Source organism: Rana temporaria, chromosome 2, assembly GCF_905171775.1.
Source record: "Rana temporaria chromosome 2, aRanTem1.1, whole genome shotgun sequence".
In the NCBI taxonomy this organism is placed as follows: Eukaryota; Metazoa; Chordata; class Amphibia; order Anura; family Ranidae; genus Rana; species Rana temporaria.
In genome coordinates, this window is record NC_053490.1 from 465808951 (window position 1) to 465826884 (window position 17934).

At 46.8% G+C, this 17934-nt stretch overlaps 1 protein-coding gene and 1 long non-coding RNA gene across 2 annotated transcripts in view; one reads left to right on the forward strand and one right to left on the reverse strand.

Moving 5' to 3' along the window:
• Positions 1-16213, reverse strand: part of LOC120927769 — a 37834-nt gene extending 21621 nt beyond the window's left edge. The window contains exon 1 of the long non-coding RNA XR_005747126.1: positions 16046-16213. This is a non-coding gene — a long non-coding RNA (uncharacterized LOC120927769). The remainder of the gene's footprint in view (positions 1-16045) is intronic.
• The window catches only part of VEGFD (vascular endothelial growth factor D), a 130828-nt gene that overhangs the window by 44979 nt on the left and 67915 nt on the right, over positions 1-17934 (forward strand). The window lies entirely within an intron of this gene.

Sequence of the window (17934 nt, forward strand, 5' to 3'; positions counted from 1 at the left end):
CATCCTAGAAGTTACGCGGCGTATCAATAGATACGCCAACGTCAATTCTTTGTGGATCTGGGCCCCATTTTTTAACGTTTTACATAGCTAAAAATATCTAAAAAAAGGGGCCAGCCTGAAGTGATCTATTAGGAATTTTCTGACTAAATTTCCACTTTAACCACTTAAGGACCGGACCAATATGCTGCCTAAAGACCCAAGGTGTTTTTACAATTTGGCACTGCGCTGCTTTAACTGGTAATTGCACGGTCATGCAATGTTGTACCGAAACAAAATTTGCGTCCTTTTCTTCCCACAAATAGAGCTTTCTTTTGATGGTATTTGATTGCCTCTGCGATTTTTATTTTTTGCGATATAAACGGAAAAAGACCGAAAATTTTGAAAAAAAATGATTTTTCTTATAACAAAAAGTAAAAAATATCGAATAAACTAAATTTTAGTCAAACATTTAGGCCAAAATGTATTCAGCCACGTGTCTTTAGTAAAAAAAAAAATCGCAATAAGCGTATATTTATTGGTTTTCGCAAAAGTTATAGCGTCTACAAACTAGGGTACATTTTCTGGAATTTACACAGCTTTAATTTTATGACTGCCTATCTCATATCTTGAGGTGCTAAAATGGCAGGGCAGTACAAAACCCCCCAAATGACCCCATTTTGGAAAGAAGACACCCCAAGGAAACTGCTGAGAGGCATGTTGAGTGCATTGAATATTTTTTTTTTTTTGGTCCCAAGTGATTGAATAATGACAAAAAAAATAAATAAATGATATATTGCTCACACATGCCATTGTTATATGTGGAATTGCACCCCAAAATACATTCTGCTGCTTCTCCTGAGTACGGGGATACCACATGTGTGGGACTTTTTGGGAGCCTAGCCGCGTACGGGGCCCCAAAAACCAAGCACCGCCTTCAGCATTTCTAAGGGCGCAAATTTTTGATTTCACTCCTCACTACCTATCACAGTTTCGAAGGCCATAAAATGCCAAAATAGCACAAAACCCCCCCAAATGACCCCATTTTGGAAAGTAGACACCCCAAGCTATTTGCTGAGAGGCATGTCAAGTCCATGGAATATTTTATATTTTGACACAAGTTGCGGGAATATGACAAACTGTTTTTTTTTTGTACAAAGTTGTCACTAAATGATATATTGCTCACACATGCCATGGTTATATGTGGAATTGCACCCCAAAATACATTCTTCTGCTTCTCCCGAGTACGGGGATATCACATGTGTGGGACTTTTTGGGAGCCTAGCTGCGTACGGGGCCCCGAAAACCAATCACCGCCTTCAGGCTTTCTAAGGGTGTAAATTTTTGATTTCACTCCTCACTACTTATCACAGTTTTGAAGGCCATAAAATGCCAAGATGGCACACAACCCTCCCAAATGACCCCATTTTGGAAAGAAGACACCCCAAGATATTTGCTGAGAGGCATGTTGAGTCCATGGAGTATTTAATTTTTTTGCCCCAAGTTATTGAATAATGACCAAAAAAAAAAATTTCCTTAGAAATCTTGAAGGTGGTGATTGGTTTTCGGGGTCCCGTACGCGGCTAGGCTCCCAAAAAGTCCCACACATGTGGTATCCCCGTACTCAGGAGAAGCAGCAGAATGTATTTTGGGGTGCAATTTCTACATATAACCATGGCATGTGTGAGAAATATATAATTTAGTGACAATGTTTTGTACATTTTTGGTCATTATTCAATCACTTGGGGCAAAAAAATTAAATATTCCATGGACTCAACATGCCTCTCAGCAAATAGCTTGGGGTGTCTTCTTTCCAAAATGGGGTCATTTGGGGGGGTTTTCTGCTATTTTGGCATTTTATGGCCTTCGAAACTGTGATAGGTAGTGAGGAGTGAAATCAAAAATTTGCTCCCTTAGAAATGCTGAAGGCGGTGCTTGGTTTTTGGGGCCCCATACGTGGCTAGGCTCCCAAAAAGTCCCAAACATGTGGTATCCCCGTACTCAGGAGAAGCAGCAGAATGTATTTTAGGGTGCAACTCCACATATAACCATGGCATGTGTGAGCAATATATCATTTAGTGACAACTTTTTGAATTTTTTATTTTTTTTGTCATTATTCAATCACTTTGGACAAAAAAAAAAAATTCAATGGACTCAACATGCCTCTCAGCAGTTTCCTTGGGGTGTCTACTTTCCAAAATGGGGTCATTTGCGTTTTTTTTGCGCTATTTTGGCATTTTATGGCCTTCGAAACTGTGATAGGTAGTGAGGAGTGAAATCAAAAATTTATACCCTTAGAAAGCCGGAAGGCGGTGATTGGTTTTTGGGGTCCCGTACGCGGCTAGGCTCCAAAAAAGTCCCCGTACTCAGGAGAAGCAGCAGAATGTATTTTGGGGTGCAATTCCACATATAACCATGGCATGTGTGAGAAATATATAATTTAGTGACAATGTTTTGTACATTTTTTTTTTTTGGTCATTATTCAATCACTTGGGGCAAAAAAATTAAATATTCCATGGACTCAACATGCCTCTCAGCAAATAGCTTGGGGTGTCTACTTTCCAAAATGGGGTCATTTGGGGGGTTTTTGTGCTATTTGTACATTCGCTTTGCCATTTTGGGCTCTAAATTTAGTGGTACACTGGTGATGATTCACAGGTAAAAAAAGCACCTGACTATAGAAAGGAAAATGTAGAAAATGCTTTGAAAAAAAATGTTAGCGATCGCAGGGATCAGGCCTGTCTCTGCGAACGCTGCAGTTATGTGTGTTGTGTTTTTGAAGTGACAGTGATCGATCGATACTGCACTTGGGTGGGTTGGGCGGCAAAACGCAGGTGCTAGCGGGTATCTGGGCTGATTCCGCTAACAATGCGTTTTTGGGTACGCTGGGTACGCTAGTATAGATCTGATCAGATACTATACCACTAAGGGGGGTGTATGCTTTGCGAGTGGGTGTAAGCGGTACTGGCACTAACCTAAAGCTGCCTGGCGCGACGCAGACCCTGACTGACGCTACAATTTAATTGATATCACCCGCCGGGCGATCAAGGGGTTAAACCTTTATTGGGTTATATATGGCGGGTGCCCTGATGCTATAAACAGCAAACTAACTAACCAGCGTCAACCGTAACACTTATACGGTGATCACTGGTGAAAGGGTTAACTAGGGGGCAATCAGGGGGTTAAAACCTTTATTAGGTAATATATGGGGGTACCCGACGCTTTCTAAAAACCTAAATAACTAATTGGCTAACCTGCGTCACCAGTGACACTTATATGGTGATCACTGGTGAAAGGATTAACTCTAGGGGCAATCAGGGGTTAAAAACTTTATTTATGGGGGTACCTAACGCTATAGAACCTGGCGGCGAACCTCAAAAAAACTAACTGCCTAGCGGCAACAGTGACACTAATACAGCGATCAGAAACCGATCGCTTAGTGACACTGGCAATAGGGGTGAAGGGGTTAACTAGGGCGGTGATCAAGGGGTTAAACCTTTATTAGGGGGGGGTAGGGGGCTACCCTGGACCTAAAGGGGCCTAAGACTAACTGCCCTAACACTTTTTTCTGTCACACTGACACTAAATGCAGTAATCAGAAAATAAATGATCACTGCATTCAGTGACACACTGTGACAGGGGACTGGGGGGGGGGGGGGGGATCGGCGGTGACTGGGGGGGGGGGTAAGTGTGCCTGTGTGTACTGGTGTTAGTGGTCTGTTAGGTGCAACTTACTGTGTGATGTCTTCTCTCCTCAGCGTCGGACGATAAGACCGACACGAGGAGAGAGCACATCACTTCCCTCTTCCTGTGTTTACACTTAGCACAGGAAGAGGCGGGGGGGGCGAGCGCATTGGCTGAGAGCGATCGCGAGGGGGTGGCTGAAAACGAATAGCCGCCCCCTCATCCCGGATCGCTCCCGAAGCCTACGGAACCGCCGCATGGTAGGGACGTACAGGTACGCCAATGTGCCTGTCCGTGCCATTCTGCCGACGTAAATGTACATGCGGCGGTCCGGAAGTGGTTAAGGATGTTTTAGTGAATACAGAACTCCATTAATTTGTATCTTCTATACCTTTCTTGAGTTCAGATTTAACACATTTCATTCCAAAGTAAACATGTATGGCCAGATTCACGTAGAGCCGTGTATCTTTATGCCGGCGTAGCGCATCCCATTTGCACTACGCCGACGTAACATAGTGAGGCAAGTACTGTATTCACAAAGCACTTGCCTCCTAAGTTACGTTGGCGTAGCGCAAATGGCCCGGTGTAACCCCGCCTAATTCAAAATAGGCAAGTAGGGGGCGTGCTCCATGTAAATTACCCGTGACCCCATGTAAATGAGGGCCGTTGGTACAGCGCATGCGCGCGCATGCTCAGAATCACGTCGCAAATACTCCTTGCTTTCGACGTGAACGTAACCTACGCCCAGCCCCATTCACGTACGGTTACGTAAACAACGTAAAATTCAACGGCTGTTCCGACGTCCATACCTTGCATGGGCTGCCCCATCTTTTTGGTGGTTTATCTTTACGCCGGAAAAAACGCCTTACGTAAACAGCGTATCAGGCGCAACTACGTTCGTGAATAGGCGTATCTTGCTCATTTACATATTCTAGGCGTAAATCAACGTACACGCCGCTAGCGGCCAGCGTAAATATGCAGCTAAGATACAACGGCGTATGAGACTTACGCCGGTCGTATCTTAGCAACAGAGAAGTGTATCTCAGTTTGAGAATACGCTTAAAGATACGACGGCGCAGATTCGGACTTACGACGGCGTATCTACTGATACGCCGTCGTAAGTCTTTAAGAATCTGGCTAGTAGTTGTTAGAGATATTGGCCCGGATTCACATACATCGGCGCATATTTATGCCGGCATAGCGTATCTAATATACGCTACGCCGAAGCAGCGCATAGAGGCAAGCACCGAATTCACAAAGCACTTGCCTCCCAAACTGCGCTGGGTTCCCTCGGCGTAAGCCATCGTAGGTGGAAGTGGGCATGAGCTATGCTAATGAGGCGTGACCCCATGCCAATGATGGGCCGAGTGCCATACAAGTACTTAAAACGAACGGTGCATGCGCCATCCCGTGGACGTATGCCAGTGCGCATGCTCAGACTCACGTCGGAACTACTCCCTAAGATACGACGGATGACTGCCTACGACGTGAACGTAACCTACGCCCAGCCCTATTCACGTACTATGTAAACGACGTAAAATACGACGGCTGTGTTCCCTGGTCCATACGTTTGCATGAGTTGCGCCTCATATATGGGGAATAACTTTACGCCGGGCTTACGACTTACGTAAACCGCGTATATTATGTGCCAGGCGCAAGTGCGTTCGTAAATAGACGTATCTCCCTCATTAGCATATGTGAATAGGAAATCAATGGGAGCGCCACCAAGTCCAGCGTAAATATGCGCCCACGATACGCCGACATAGGAAAGTTACGTCGGTCGGATGAAGCCTATTTTCAGGCGTATCTTGTTTTCAGAGTCCGGCGCATAGATACGACGGCGCATATTTACACTTACGTGGCGTACGTCAGCCTAAGTGCTTTGTGAATCCGGGCCTAATGCCGCGTACAGACAGTCGTTTTTTGTGATGAAAAAAAACAACATTTTAAATCATGAAATAAAACGACGTTTTTGAAACATCATTTTCAAAAACGACGTTGCCTACACACCATCATTTTTTCACAATGCTCTAGCAAAGCGAGGTTACGTTTCACCACTTTTTTCCATTGAAACTAGCTTCTGGGCATGCGCGGGTTTAAAAACGTCGTTTTAAACGTCGTTTTTTGCTACACACGGTCAATTTCTGTGAAACAAAAAACGACGTTTTGAAAAACGACACAAAAAATGTGAGCATGTTCGAATTTTTTTTTTGTGGCGTTTTTCAGAAGACATAAAACAAAGTTTTCCCCACACACGGTCATTTTGAATTTCAAAAACGTCGTTTTTTTTTCATCACAAAAAACGACCGTCTGTACACGGCATTAGAGTTTAATCTTTTTTTAAATGATAAAAGTTTTTGAACTATATATGAAATGTATATAAATGTTATAATGTAATGATGTTTGATGTTTTTGAAGGTTACTGTATATCTCTGGCAGAGGACAGAGAAGCCATCTTGCTATGGACAGTGGAACCTTGGATTACAAGCATAATCAGTTCCATGAAAATGCTTGTAATCCAAAGCATTCGCATATCAAAGCGAGTTTCCCCATAGAAGTCAATGGAAACGAAGATAATTCGTTCCACATTGACTTCTATTGCATGCAATACCGCATGTGACCAGAATCCTGCTCATTTTGCGAGACAACACTCGCAAATCAAGTCAGGATTTAAAAAAAAAAATTGCTGGTATTGCAAAACGCTATTTATCCACGTTACTCGCAATCTGAGGTTCCACTGTATGTATTTCTATTTTAGAAATACTGTGTCAGTATTCTGACTCCGATTGTTGTGATAGCGATATATCCCTTGCTGAGACCTCTATGCCTGGCCTGTATAAGCAGATATACTCACTGTGGACAATCCTTGTCAGACAGCTGAACTCGTCAATACCGATTCATTCAAAAGAGGTGTTTATTCTTTAACTTCAGGGGTTACAGCAGATAACAGGAACAGCAGATGAATGGTGATAGTATTGTACGGTCAAAAGATGATGCCTTTCCTACCCTGGGCAGAGTACATGAGTGTCCTTCTACATGTGGCTTGCTGGCTGAAGAGATGACACAGGAAGTACTCCACACAGGAAGCAGGGAGGGGCATACATACAGTGAAAATATGTGGTAACTCAAAGAATCACATAAACATGTGCATGCAACAAAGGCCACTAGATGGCAGCATAGGATAACACATATATTTAGCTATGAGAAAATAGTAGGCAAACCACACTATATAAACTCTAATCTATATAACAATGCTAATATTAACTGAGGCTATGCATCTCATATTCTATGCCCCTATTGGGGCAGCACACTCCCCGTCTGGCATGATAATGCCACTATTTACATAATACAACGGTAGTTATGCAAATAAACAACAGCGCAATTTGCTTGATGTCTTGAAAACCTGAAAGACATAATGGAGAACATGCATATAATACAACAACTGTAATATAAGGCTTCAAGTTGTGACAACTAAAGTTCCAGATACTTCCTTCTCGAAGTCACAGGTAGGATCCAACAGCATACCCAAGTAAGTTCAGTCTCCAAACGGCAAGAGCAAAATGAGTTCCGTTATAGGTCTGATGAAAGTCTTTACAGTCCCTATAATCCAAAGGCCTGCAACTCTTATGGCTCCCTCTGTGAAGTGTCTACCTTGGTGTTTCACCCTTTCATGGTAGTGCCGTATGAGCAAAGTGGTGATGTGATGGCGAGCAGGTATAATGAGAGGATTCTGTTCTTGCTCACTGAACTTAGCCTTGTTTAGGCGTCCACCAACCCTTAACGTGCCATCATTGTCAATGAATGGGTTCAGGTTAGCAATTGGACTGTTTTTTGGAATGTCCCCCTTGTCACGGATACGTCTGATTTCTGAGCCAAAGACATCCTGTTGTACACTGCGTATTACGATCAGTTCAGCTTCAGCAATGTCTTTTGCAGAAAGAAGCTTTTGGCACATGTGCCAACCTTGACAGTGAGCATCTGTGAGCTTTGTGTGAAAGCAGTGTGCAATATGAACTAACCTTGCGGTGGTGCGTACCAGCCTTGTCCACTTGGAGAAACGTTCAAAGCGTTGACAGCCCAAGGCACATCTTTGTTCAGTTCTGGTGACAAGGGTTTTAACTTCAGGACGAACCTCTGGATCTTTGTCGGGTTCTAGAAGACTGAAGACGTCAGCCGTGGTTTCTTCTGGATCAGCCAACAAGAATTCAGGACCTGTTAACCAAGAAGAATTTACGAAGGCACTCGCAGACACTGGCCTGGTGCCATGATCTGCAGGATTAATTTCAGATGGAACATAATGCCATTGTTCAGGTTTAGATGATTTTCTTATTCTTTCTACACGGTTGCTGACATAGACATAGAAACGTTTAGTCTGGTTGTATATGTAGCCCAGAACAACCTTGCTGTCTGTGTAGAATTTGATGTCATCTATCTGAATGTCTAGCTCACGCAGTATGAAATCTGCAATCTCTACAGCTAGCACAGTCCCACAAAGTTCAAGCCTAGGAATTGTGTGTTCAGGCTTGGGTGCTAACTTAGCTTTCCCAAACAGAAACCCTACATGGGTTAGATTAGCCGAATCCCTTACCTTGAGGTAGGCAACAGCCGCTATGGCCTCAGTAGATGCATCTGAGAAGATGTGCAGCTCTTTCCTCCGACTGGTAGCAAGGGAAGTCGGAGTGTAGCAGCGTGGTATACGGATTCCATCTAAGGCATGTAACGACTGTTTCCAGGACTCCCACCTTGAAAGTTTGTCTATTGGTAGTGGGGCATCCCAATCTTTGATAGTCTCTGAGAGCTGTCTAAGTATGGATTTACCTTGTATGGTGATGGGAGCCACAAATCCCATTGGATCGTATAGGCTGTTCACCACTGACAGAACTCCACGCCTGGTAAATGGTTTGTCTGCAGAGCTGACTTGAAAGCCGAAGCTGTCCTTTAATAAGTCCCACCGTAGGCCCAGACTTCTCTGCACAGGTGGCATGTCCATCCCCAGATTTAAGTCTTTAAACCCTGTGGCATGATCGCCAGGTTGAAAGGCTTTCATAACAGCAACACTGTTTGAGGCAATCTTGTGTAGTCTGAGGTTAGCCTCAGAAAGCATAACTTGTGTCCTTTGGAGCAGGTCTATGGCTTCTTCCGCTGTAGGTAAAGATTTAAGTCCATCGTCCACATAGAAATCTCTCTCGACGAAATGTCGAGCATCTGCGCCATACTCCTGTTCTCCATCAAGAGCAGTCCTTCGTAAACCGTATGTTGCGACGGCAGGTGAGGGGCTATTTCCGAAAACATGAACCTTCATGCGGTATTCAATCATCTCATTGTTCATGTTGTTGTCACGGTGCCACAGAAACCTTAGGAAGTTCCTATGGTCTTCTCGTACAATAAAGCAATGAAACATTTGTTCAATGTCCGCAGTTATGGCAACTGGCTCTCTTCTGAACCTCATGAGTACACCTACAAGGTTGTTGGTAAGGTTAGGACCAGTGAGAAGAATATCGTTCAGGGATACGCCCTGATGCTTGGCACTGGAGTCGAACACTACCCTAATTTGTTTTGGCTTACGTGGATGGTACACTCCGAAGAAGGGTAGGTACCAGCACTCATCGTGTATTTGAAGAGGTGGAGCTGGCTCAGCATGCTCATTGTCAAAGATCCTCTTCATAAAGGTAATGAAATGGTCCTTCATTTCAGGCCTGTTCTTTAATGTTCGTTGAAGTGAGTTGAATCTGGATAAAGCCTGTTCCCGATTGTTTGGCAGTTTGACCCTTGCAGCACGAAGAGGCAATGGTGCAACCCAGCTGTTAGACTCATCCTTGAAGAATTCTTTGTCCATTATTTTGATGAACTCTCTGTCTTCAACTGACAAGGCTATTTTGTTGTCGTCACTTGTGGTACAAAACACTGTGGTACCTAGGTTGTCATCACAAAGGATAGGAGTGACATCAGGTACTTGGATGATGTCAAGAGGCTTCTCCTTTATTTCATAATGGTGAGGGCACTCTTTGAAGTGGGATGCGCGTCCATTTCCTAACATGTAAGTTTTGAAGGAGTGGATCTCAGATGATGTACACATTCTATCCAAGCATACATCGCCCACTATTACCCAGCCTAGATCAAGTCTTTGTGCATAAGGGGCATCCTCAGGTCCATCACACTGCTCACGTACCTTATGTACTCTAAGAATGTCTCTTCCTAGCAAGACTAAGATTTCAGCATTCATGTCCATTGCGGGAATCTCATCAGCAAGGTGCCTTAAGTGAGGATGGTGATATGCAACCTCTGGAGTAGGAATCTCTTCTCTTTCGTCTGGTATCTGGTCACACTCGACTAATGTTGGTAGGAGTATGCCCTCTTTCCCTTCGATATGAGACACCATGAACCCATCGACCCTTCTGCCGAAAGTCTCTACGCGACCAGAACAGGTTCTGAGAGTATACGGTGTGGCATGACCCTCAATGCCAAAGATCTCAAAGAATTTAGGCTTGACCAGGGATCTGTTGCTCTGTTCATCTATTATGGCATACATCCTGGCAGCTTTTTCAGGTTGACCCTCTGGGTATACCTTAACAAGGCATATCTTGGCACAGCACTTGTGATCTAAACCTTCTCCACAGACTTCTGTGCATGAAGAAGAAACATTCTCCTGGGCTAGAGCATGGCTTCGTTGCTCCCCGCCATGATTTGAGAGAGGGGTGGAGGTAGGTAGCTGCTGTGGGCTGTCTGTAAGTGGAGTAGGATGCATAGCTGTCACATGTCTTTCGCTGCTGCATTCTGTGCACTTGATGACAACTTTACAGTCCTTGGCAAAATGACTATAAGAAGCACAGCACCTGTAACATACTCCAAGTTTCTGGAGAATCTCCCTGCGCTCTTGTAAAGTCTTTGCTCTCAGCTCTCGGCATTTCTTAAGAGGGTGAGGCTTCTTGTGAATAGGGCACTGACGATTAGGATCTTTGTCACCCGAATTACTCTGGTATGCATGAGAGGATACGGGTGGTGAGATGTCTGTCCTTTTAACAGATATTGCTCTATGAAAGTCTCTGTGTTTAGCTGCTGTGTTGTCATACCTTGGAGATGGTGATGAAGCAGGCAAGTTGGGTTCACTGAAGCTGAAGCTGGGATCATTTCTCATCCAGGCTTGTTCACTGATGAACCTGCAAAAATATGAGAATGGAGGAAAGGATACGTTATAGTCTCTTTTGTACCTTGAGCCCTGCTGCGCCCATCTCTCCTGCAGGCCATATGGCAGTTTAGACACCACTGGATTGACACCATGAGCAGTGTCCAGGAAGCTTAGACCAGGTAGACGTGGGTCTGTCTTTGCCAACTCTAACTCCATGAGGAGGTCACTTAGATCTTGGAGCTTGCGATAGTCTTTGTTCCCTATTTTTGGGAAGTTTTGCAGTCTCTTGAATAGAGCGCTTTCTATGGCTTCTGAGCTACCATAGGCTTGCTCAAGTCTTGCCCATGTGGCAACAAGACCTGCATCTGGGTGGTCAACATGTACTGTCCTCAGTCTTTTAACACGATTTGCAGATTCTGGCCCCAGCCACCTTATGAGCAAATCAAGTTCGTCCTTGCTATTAAGGTTGAAATTAGCAATAGCAGCCTTGAAGGTTGATCTCCAGGCCCTGTAGCTCTCTGGACAGTCATCAAACCTTGAGAGGCTGGTGATAATGAGCTCACGGCGTGCCATATAGCTGGCTAAGTCATTCAAGTCTGATCTCTCACTCTTTGGTGCCAAAGTAATCTGTGGAACCCCTTGGGTGTGAAAGTTCTCTGGTGAAGAAAGGTGAGGTTTACCAGGATGAAATGATGTTGCATGAGCGCTTAACTTTGGTGTAGTCTTTAAGGCTTCTGCTGGCTGTGGCTGGAGCTGCGGCTTGTCGCTGGAAGTCACCTTGTTGATGGCAGGAGTTGATGTGGTTTGCTGCGTAGATGCTCTGGCGTTGTGGACTTGAGGAGACTCAGGCATTTTGAGCTGGGAGGTCCCTGAGTTGAGAGTCAGAACAGTGTTGTTAGTAGGAGGTACAGGAGATGACTCTGTATCTTTGTAAACATTATGCTTTAGCACATAATCACTGGTGCGATCAATTGGATCTTCCAGTTCTGCTGGGATAAGACAGTCTGAATTAGTACTTTGACCCATTGCTTGTTCAAGGACTTTCAGCCTTGCTAGCGCACCTGCTTCCTCTTTCTCTATTTGCAGAATCTTTATTTGGGCTTCCATCTCTGCTTGGCGAGTTTTGCTCTGGGCTTCAAGAGCTTTGCTTTGGGCCTTCATCTCTGCTTCTTTCTTAGCAAGGGAGCTTTGCGCTTTTTTGGATTCAGCATCAGCGCGGGCCTCTATTAGCTTGTCGCTTAATGTTGAACTTCTGGAGCGAGAGGATCTAGAAGAACGTGCAGTGTGCTTGGTTGATGTTGATCTGTGAGATCTGGTCTCTTGCAGTTGAGCAATGCGGAGTTCTGCCTTACACTGAGCATTTTTCACTAAGAGATCCCTTTGTTGGTTCAGTGCATCAGTCTTGGTCAGTTCTGCTGAAGAGTCCTCTATATTACAGTCTTGCAAGAAAGCAGTGTATTTTGCAGACAGCCGTTGGTAGTGTTCATACGCAGCAGATAGGCGAACTATAGAATCTCCTAGTTCAGCCGGTTGATCATTAAAGTGTGGCAAAACTGACATGCAGTGTGAAGTTCTGTCCCAGAAGTCCGATAGCTTGCTGGAGAACTTATCTCTAGTGTATTCATAGTTTTCTCTGAGTTTCTGTATTGGTTTTATTGTACGCTTGGGTCTTACACTCTGTTCAGCAATATCTGCAGAGTCTGCTCCCTGTACGTCTGCGGGTTCAGAGGCATGATGAATCTGCGTTGGTTCAGCCGTAAAAGAGTGTTCAGAGCCTTGTCTAGACATTTCTCACGGTTTTGTAAAAAATGGTACTGTCTCTTTAAGAAGACGAACAGCAGCTTAGACAGGTGGGGTAACACAGTTCAATTAGAGAAACAGCTTTCAACATTCGCATGAAGCGCAGTAAGCTTGTGCGACCATGTGCTTTCACAAGATGGCGGCTGGCACTGAGCTTGATTGCAGATTAGGCACACACATATACACAGCATGCTGTAAGAATTCTATGCATCTTTTGACTATTCTGACTCCGATTGTTGTGATAGCGATATATCCCTTGCTGAGACCTCTATGCCTGGCCTGTATAAGCAGATATACTCACTGTGGACAATCCTTGTCAGACAGCTGAACTCGTCAATACCGATTCATTCAAAAGAGGTGTTTATTCTTTAACTTCAGGGGTTACAGCAGATAACAGGAACAGCAGATGAATGGTGATAGTATTGTACGGTCAAAAGATGATGCCTTTCCTACCCTGGGCAGAGTACATGAGTGTCCTTCTACATGTGGCTTGCTGGCTGAAGAGATGACACAGGAAGTACTCCACACAGGAAGCAGGGAGGGGCATACATACAGTGAAAATATGTGGTAACTCAAAGAATCACATAAACATGTGCATGCAACAAAGGCCACTAGATGGCAGCATAGGATAACACATATATTTAGCTATGAGAAAATAGTAGGCAAACCACACTATATAAACTCTAATCTATATAACAATGCTAATATTAACTGAGGCTATGCATCTCATATTCTATGCCCCTATTGGGGCAGCACAGTCAGGATGTTGGGTGGAGTTATGTATCTTACTATAGATCAAACCATATACCGTATACAGGGGCGTAACTAGAAATCACAGGGCCCCATAGCAAAATGTTGTATGGGGCCCCCCAGAGCCGCCCCAGGGTCAATGCAGCGTGACCTGTGCCCCATACAGCGTGACCTGTGCCCAATGCAGCGTGACCTGTGCCCAATGCAGCGTGACCTGTGCCCAATGCAGCGTGACCTGTGCCCCATACAGCGTGACCTGTGCCCCATACACAGCGTGACCTGTGCCCAATGCAGAATGACCTGTGCCCCATGCAGCGTGACCTGTGCCCCATGCAGCGTGACCTGTGCGCCATGCAGCGTGACCTGTGCGCCATGCAGCGTGACCTGTGCGCCATGCAGCGTGACCTGTGCCCCATGCAGCGTGACCTGTGCCCCATACAGCGTTGCCTGTGCCCAATACAGCCTGGCCTGCCTGTGCCCAATACAGCCTGGCCTGCCTGTGCCCCATACAGCGTTGCCTGTGCCCAATACAGCCTGGCCTGCCTGTGTCCAATACAGCCTGGCCTGCCTGTGCCCAATACAGCCTGGCCTGCCTGTGCCCCATACAGCGTGACCTGTGCCCAATACAGCATTGCCTGTGCCCAATGCAGCATGACCTGTGCCCAATACAGCCTGGCCTGCCTGTACCCAATACAGTCTGAACTGCCTGTGCCCCATATAGCGTGACCTGTGCCCAATACAGCATTGCCTGTGCCCAATACAGCCTCACCTGTGCAGAGGAAGAGGCAAGCCGGCCGGATCAGCAGAGAGCGGGATTGGCCGCTATAATAGCTTTCATTTGAATTTCCCGTCTTCCCGGGGCTCATCGTCACATAGCCCCACCTCTTAGCCCAACGCCTTTGATGACGTCACATGTCCGACAATCTGTCGATCAAAGGTGCCGGACCAAGAGGTGGAGCTATGTGACATGAGCCCCGGGAACACTGGAAGTTCTAATGAAAGCTATTACAGCGGGCAATTCCGCTCTCTGCTGATACGGACAGCCAGGGGCGGACTGACAACTCATGGGGCCCCCGGGCAATAGGAGATTATGGGGCCCCCAGGCTTAGAGATGGCCGCCATCTTTTTTTTGATGCAACATGAATGTGGGCAAACCCATGCGGAGAGGCACCAAGCTCCGTGACATGCTGAGTGGCTCAGAGTTGGTGACCCACTAAATTCACCAGAAGCCTCTCATGGGCAAACAATTGCAGCCTCACTGTGCCCCATCAAATGCAGCCACAGTGCCCCATTAAATGCAGCCACAGTGCCCCATCAAATGCAGCCAACTGTGTTCCATCAAATGCAGCCAACTGTGTTCCATCAAATGCAGCCCACTGTGCCCCATCTAATGCAGCCAACTTTGCCCCATCTAATGCAGCCAACTGTGCCCCATCTAATGCAGCCAACTGTGCCCCATCTAATGCAGCCAACTGTGCCCCATCAAATGCAGCCAACTGTGCCCCATCAAATGCAGCCAACTGTGCCCCATCAAATGCAGCCAACTGTGCCCCATCAAATGCAGCCACTGTGACCCTCAGCCCCCCCCCCCACATGGGGCACAGTTGGCTGCAATTGATGGGGCACAGATGCAGCCACCGTGCCATTAAATGCAGCCACTGTGACCCTCAGCACCCCCCCCCCCCCCCTGTTGTCTGACCGACACTTGCCCCATGGTGGCAGGTCAGGCAGTGGGTGACGGCGGTGAGATGTGGGACGGGCAGCGCCGAGCTGCTTACTCCCTGCACCAATTCTTTTCTCCTGCTAGGCGTCCAATAGGAGCGCCTGTCCTTTCAACCAATCACATGATGGGTATCAGACCCACACTTCCTGATTGGCGGAGAGCCGGTTCATTGTTAGAAAAGCAAACATTAATTTGCATTTCTAAACCCACCTGGATGGGCTCTGAGTGCTCTGCGCTCCAAGCCCACCCTAATGTGAAGCCTATTAGAGCCTAGGGCTCTAATCAGGTGCTTCAAACCCCCCCCTGCAATTTAGGCACCCAGCGTCCTAAAAGGGGATGGACACCTGAATTGGGGGTGGCCATGGATAGATTCATGCAATGCATGAATCTATACATTCTACATAGAGGGGGTGGTGCCCTTAATGGATGGACCGCCCCCTGGTATACACACACATGCACTGTATACATACACAGTGTGTATATATATATATATATAGTGAGAAGTGCCATGCTTCTGGGAGAAGGATGTGCTGAACTTCTCCAATCTCTGCTACATCTCCCTACTCATCACCTGCCCACCAATACACAGGCACAGCCTCCTCTCCTGTATTACCACATGTGAGCTGCTGGGGCACTACAAGTACCAGCATGGCAGAAGGGGCAGCAACACCAGCACTTTTTTTCCAAAAATCATCCTGATAGAACACACTGCTGCTGCCCCTTCTGCCATGCTGGTACTTGTAGTGCCCCAGCAGCTCACATGTGGTAATACAGGAGAGGAGGCTGTGCCTGTGTATTGGTGGGCAGGTGATGAGTAGGGAGATGTAGCAGAGATTGGAGAAGTGCAGCACATCCTTCTCCCAGAAGCATGGCACTTCTCACACACAGAAAAACCATCTAACAGCAAGAGGAGCCCTGCTGCTACACAGCCTCCCCCCTCCTCACCAGGATAGGTAAGCACTGATAATACAATTCTTCCAGCTTACCTTTTATGAGGCAGCAATCCACCCCACACTGCAGGCTGTCCCCTCCTCCCTCTCATCTCTCCAGCAGTCGGCATCTTCTCCTGCTCGTATGTCAAAAAAGCCGCGCTGGAGAAGGGGGCGTGTACACTGTGCTCCCATTGGCTGAGAAGGCAGTGAAGAGGTGGGGCAGCTACAATCTAGAGATTTGTACATCAAAATTATGTCGGTAGTGGCCATTTCAGTGATTCCAAACACTGATTCGACAAACTGTCCCTGCTTTTACCAAGGCTGGCAACCCTGATGGGGCCCCCTAGTGGCCAGGGGCCCTCAGCTCGCCTCTTCCTCTCCTCTCTCTTCCCTTCACCGGGCCCCCCTGATCCTCACTCGGCTGCGGGCCCCATAGCGTAGGGTGACCAGACATCCCCAGTTTCAGGGGACAGTCCCCTGATTGAGGACACTGTCCCCGGACCAAGTCTGTCCCTGGTTTTGTCCCCAGATTGGATTTAATAGGGGGCAGGGGTAATTTCAAAGACAATCAGTGCAGAATTAAAATAAAAACTAGTGAAGAACTACAGGTCCCAGGATGTACCGGTAAAAACCATGGGGGGGGGGGGGGGGCACAATTTTTTTTTATAAAAAGTTATCTTTTTTTAGGAAGGGGGGGGGGTGTCCCTGAATGGCAGTTTGGAAATGTGGTCACCCTAGTCATATGACGCGAACAGGATAACAGAGACGGCGAGGGGCGCGCAGTGTGGCGAACGGAGGTGCGGTGTGTTGCTCCAATCGTGGTATGGAGCCTCTGACAGAGGCTTCTTACCACATGATCAGCTGTGACCAATCACAGCTGATCATCGCGTGAACCAGGAAGTGCCATTTACCGTAGGGTGACCAGATTTCCAAACTGCCATACAGGGACACCCCCCCCCCTTTCTAAAAAAATATAACTTTTTATAAAAAAAACATTGTGACCCCCCCCCCATGGTTTTTACCGGTTCATCCTGGGACCTGTAGTTCTTCACTAGTTGGGGGGGGGTCGCATCTTCAGCTCTGAGGGGTTCATGGTGGGACCTGTAGTCCTTCACTTTTGGGGGTCACATTCCCCCCAAAAGTGAAGGACTACGAGTCCCAGCATGAACTCCTAAAATACAAAGATGTGACCCCCCCCCCCCCCAATTTGAAGGACTACAACACCCAGCATGAAACCCCTGAGATCTAAGGGTGTGATCTCATAGATTTCACAGGTGTATGCTGGGACCTGTAGTTCTTCACTCTTTGGGGGGCAGGGGGTCTCACATCTTCAGCTCGGGGGGGGGGGGGGTCATGCTAGGACCTGTAGTCCTTAACTTTGGGGAGGTCACACCCCCCTAAAGTAAAGGACTACAAATCCCAGCATGAACCGATGATATCTAAAGATGTGACCCCCATCCCCCCCAATTTTGAATCTCCCAGCATGAACCCATGAGATCCAAGGGTGTGACCCCATAGATTTCACAGATCTATGCTGGGACCTGTAGTTCTTCACTAGTTTGGGGGGGTGTTACATCTTAAGCTCTGAGGGGTTGATGCTGGGACCTGTGTCAGTTTCATTCCGGGACACTGTATTGTCCCAGAGTGAAGGTGCCCGGGACAGACCTGCAGAATGCGGGACTGTCCCGGGCAATCCGGGACACGTGGTCACCCTAGGCCTGCTGTGCTGATAATCAATGTCCTGATTATCAACACAGACCCCCCCCCCCCCCCCCTAAAAGGGAGAGCTGCAGATCAGCTCTCCCTGTCAGCGTAAACGGAGGAAAGCCGGTAAATGGCACTTCCTGGTTCACGCGATGATCAGCTGTGATTGGTCACAGCTGATCATGTGGTAAGAAGCCTCTGTCAGAGGCTCCATACCACGATTGGAGTAACACACCGCA